At 47.9% G+C, this 4,733-nt stretch overlaps 1 pseudogene; it reads right to left on the reverse strand.

Annotated features, from left to right (window-relative positions):
• Positions 1–4,271: 4,271 nt before the first annotated feature.
• Positions 4,272–4,437, reverse strand: LOC141124347 (U2 spliceosomal RNA; annotated as a pseudogene).
• Positions 4,438–4,733: the final 296 nt, after the last annotated feature.

A 4,733-nucleotide genomic window follows, 5' to 3' on the forward strand; every position in this document is an offset into this window, starting at 1 on the left:
CACTTTATGAGCAGACAAAGGGGACCCCCAGGCACAATATTTAAAGGAATATTTCATTTTTGTTTTTTGTCACTTTAAGCATTAATAAAATCACTGCTCCTGAAAAACGGTAGTTTTAAAAACTTTTTTTTTCATTGATACATGTCCCCTGGGGCAGTACCCGGGTCCCCATACACTTTTTATGGCAATAACTTGCATATAAGCCTTTAAAATTAGCACTTTTGATTTTTCATGTTCGTGTCCCATAGACTTTATTAGGGTTCGATTGTTTGCTTAAACTTTTTTCCTGTTCACATGTTCTGGTGCGAACCGAACCAGGGGGATGTTCGGCTCATCCCTAATGCACACAATAATAGAGCATAATAATTTCATATTTGCTTAATCCTCAGTGCTTTCAATGTATCTCTGGGCAAAGTAAAAAAAAAAAAAAAAACATTCAGTACATTTCTCTGATACCTGCACATTTTCCCATGTTATATCTCTTTATAAACACTGTAAGAACAGGAAAATACCCATTGAGCTGACAACGATGCCTCTAATACACTGAAATCTCAAGCAATGTTATCACACCTAAGCTGTCCTCTCCTGGACTATAGAACACCTACTGCTTGGATTGTGGATATAATAAGTTGAGGAGGTGTTCTGTAATCCATCAGAATTTAATTGAGTGGGGCTGACAACATTGCTTTGTATTTCAATACAGCAGGAGCATTGTGTTGTCTGCCCAAACAGGAATTTAGGAGCACACTGTATTTCTGGCAGATCAACATGTATTTTCTGTACTTGCAGCATTCTAATGGTATGACAATTCAGAAATGTGCAGGTATTGCAGAGATGTACTTAAAATATATTTTTAAATGTGTCTTAGAATTAGAGGGAGATAAAGTCTCCATCAATCCACATGTAATATCCCACCCCCATTGTGTTTAGTTGGTTAGTGGGCATGGAGGAGGAGGAAGGGAGTGGGTTATTATTTGCCACTCTGTATATGCCCACATGTGTGACTCTATAGTCACATGGGCTGCTCAGATGTGATGGGGAAGAAATGCTCGGGATAGAAAACTGAGCACGTGCAAAGCTGCCAACACTGCTCTGCAAAATCTGTAGCTGCACTGGGGACATGGACAGGAGGGGGAGACAGAGAACAACAGGATCAAGCAGGTTTTTTGCAAAATACAGAAAATGAATCTCATAGTCAGGGGTGTACCAACGGGGGTGGGTGGTCCACCCAGGGTGCCACACTGTGGGGGGTGTTCGTGGTATAGCTATGGGGGTGCGCTCCGCACCTGGGCCAGGTGACACCGGCCAGAGGTGACAACACCATCCCGAGGGTGGCGAGAGCTCTGGCTGCTTCCTTTGGCAGTTTTCTTTTAGCCAGAACACCCCTGGCGTCGTGGCCGCACTAGCCTGGTCTGTCTTTTCCTCCTCGCTCCTCCCACCACTGCTGTGCTGCCGACTGTCACTATTCTGCACCTGGGCAGCATGGCTGCCGCTGTGTACTCCGGAGTCCGGACCTCCCTAGCTGCCGCCTGGGTGTGCCTGAGCTAGCCACTCGCCCTGAGGGGGTAGGGGGTTGTTGATTATGATTATAGTGTCCTCCACTGCTTGAGGTGAGCTTGTTGGTTAGGTTGTGGGGGGGTGTGCATTGCCATTGTGTCTGCCACCCAGTCACTTTAGCCGCCCTGAGCTGGTTTGGGAAGATGGAGGGGTGTTTGTGTCTGCCACCCTGAGCTGGTCTGCTGAGGCTGCATTGATGGGCACCGATTGGCACTGGTCAGCCTGCGCCGATTTGCACTGGTCAGCCTGCACCAATTGGTACCGGTCAGCCTGCAACGATTGGTACTGCTCAGCCTGCACCGATTGGTACTGGTCAGCCTGCACAGATTGGCACTGGTCAGCCTGCACTGATTAGGACTGGTGAGCCGGTACTGGTAAGCCTGCACCGATTGGTACTGGTGAGCCTCCACTGATGGGCACTGGTGAGCCTGCACAGATGGGCACTGATTGGCACTGGTGAGCTGGCACTGGTCAGCCTGCACTGATTGGCTCTGGTGATGCTGCACTGGTGAGCCGGCACTGGTGAGCCTGCACCGATTGGTACTGGTGAGCCTGCACTGATGGGCACTGGTGAGCCTGCACTGATGGGCACTGGTGAGGCTGCACTAGTCAGCCTGCACTGTTTGGCACTGGTCAGCCTGCATTGATGGGCACTGGTGAACCGGCACTGGTGAGCCTGCACTGATGGGCACTGGTGAGGCTGAACTAATTGCCATTGGTCAGCCTGCACTGATTGGCACTGGTCAGCCTGCACTGATTGGCACTGGTGAGGCTGCACTGGTGAGCCTGCACTGATTGGCACTGGTCAGCCTGCACTGATTGGCACTGATTGGCACTGGTGAGCGGGCACTGGTCAGCGTGCACTGATGGGCACTGGTGAGGTTGCACTGATTGGCACTGGTCAGCCTGCACTGATTGGCACTGGGCAGCCTGCACTGATTGGCACTGGTGAGCCGGCACTGAAGGGCACTGGTGAGGCTGCACTGATTGGCACTGGTTAGCCTGCATTGATTGGCACTGGTCAGCCTGCACTGATGGGCACTGATTGGCACTGGTGAGCCTGCACTGATTGACACTGGTGAGCTGGCACTGGTGAGCCTGCACTGATGGGCACTGATGAGGCTGCACTTTTGAACTGATGAATTTGTTCAATAAATATTCTTGAAAACATTACAAATCTTTGTGGGTGTTTTTAAATTTTAAAGTGGGGGGGTGCCAGATATAGGTTCCACCCCGGTGCCAAATGCTTTAGGTATGCCCCTGCTCATAGTGACTATTCAATACCATATTTTTTTATTTTTTGCTTTTTTTTTTAGAAAAGCCAGTGGAGTGCAAAACACACCCAAAAACTTCCACCCGGTGCCAAAAAAAGTGCACACACATAGAGAGAGAAATACAAAAACGTGCAATGGGTGTTTACACTGATCCACCACTAGGGAAGGACCTTACCCTGATCCCCCGGGGCGTTAGGCTCCAGACAGGTACTGAGGTACTTCACTTGGGTCCATCTAGCCGAAACCAGAAGGACCCCCGTTCTCTGGAAGGTCTGCTGAAACAGACCCACCCAAGTACTAGGTGGGACTCCCCCGAAGGGAGACCCCATGAGAGAGGGCGAACAAGGCCAGAAGGCCTATTATCCACCCCCTCCCAAGACTTTCAGAGTAGGCCCGAGGACCCACACCCTACTCATCACACAGTGACAAATGTGTATACACATCAACCAAAAAGACGAAAATAGTGACAAACACGGGGATAAATAAAAAGAAAGTGGGGAGAAGGAAGGTGGGAGAGTGAGAAGTGACCATTGTGTAATACAATGGCCGGCCTTCCGGCCAGGAATAAAAATTTCCCCTGGTCCTAGCCAAAAGGCTTGGCCCTAGAGGCAAGTGCGAAAAACGTGTGTTGTGGTGAAGTGACCATGGTGCCATAAATCAAGTGCCGGAAACACTGTGACTATACGGCACCCTTGAACTGCCACTTCAGGGGCACATTCACCACTGGCTTTTCGTGCAACCCTGACCCCCAACCCAGACCACAGCAGCCCCCACCCTAGGCAGAAAGGCGTGAAGTTCTGGAAGCTTGGTGAGAGCCCTTTACCATCAGGCCTTACTGTCGTTCCATCCCTCCTACCTAATTACATTCTGGGAAACACTAGCCGCTCCCCCGGTGGAAGAAACAGGGAGCCAGTGTTCTCTCCCGAAAAACTGTCCGGAGTTAGAGCTGCCCCAATCTAGGCCAGAAGGCCAGGGACCCGACGCTTCAGCCAGACCCAGCGGTTCTCCATCCCCATCAGAAGGCTTCCCTTTTGGCTACGAACCACTCCAGGTCACCTTTACTCCAGCAGGTTTTGCATAGCAACCCAAAGATGAGAAAATATATAACTGTGCTAACCCAGTGAGAGAAAGAACAAAGCTGCTACATAAAAATATGACAAATATTCAAAGGTAAAATGGTGTAAATATGTAGCGCTACAACGTGCCAAGAAAAAACATATGTGAAAATAAATATAATTCAAAAACTTATGAGTGACTCCCCACTGTGATGTGGGTATAAATAAAGTCAGTGATAAAGTCCCACAATTCTGTGCCACCTGCATCCGGATCCACCAGTTCCGTAAGAGTATTTTATCTCTCTACACTTCAAGATTTTCATGTAGATGAATCACATACCAGAAGATTTCTCCACACACTGTATATTGGATTTCACTTTTTACTATATTGTGGGACTTTATCACTGACTTTATTTATACACCATTTTGCATAGCAACCGCCATCCCAGCTCTACCTCGCCGTAGATCAGGGTCGGAAGCAAGCGCCACCTCCTGGAAACTAATAAGAACAGATACTACACTTGATCTTAGCCAAAAGGCCGAGAAGCGATTCAATACCAGAGTGCCCCAGTCTAAATATTATTATTAGCCATGTTTCTAAAGTCTTACTACACCTTGTCTACACTTATAAAATATTAGTAAGTGCCAACTAATGACACCACACTTATACTTGGAGTGACATTAAATTCTATTTTTTTCATAAAACAGTTAATAATAATATACCTTACATGTGGTAAAAAAATAAATAGTGTGCTGTCTGAAATTGAGTAACAAGCCTTAGGCTCTGTTTCCACTACTGCGACTTGTTTTGCAACTTGACACAAGTCAAGTCGCATGACAAGTCAAA

The sequence above is a fragment of the Aquarana catesbeiana genome, linkage group LG01 (assembly GCF_042186555.1).
Source record: "Aquarana catesbeiana isolate 2022-GZ linkage group LG01, ASM4218655v1, whole genome shotgun sequence".
Classification (NCBI taxonomy): domain Eukaryota; kingdom Metazoa; phylum Chordata; class Amphibia; order Anura; family Ranidae; genus Aquarana; species Aquarana catesbeiana.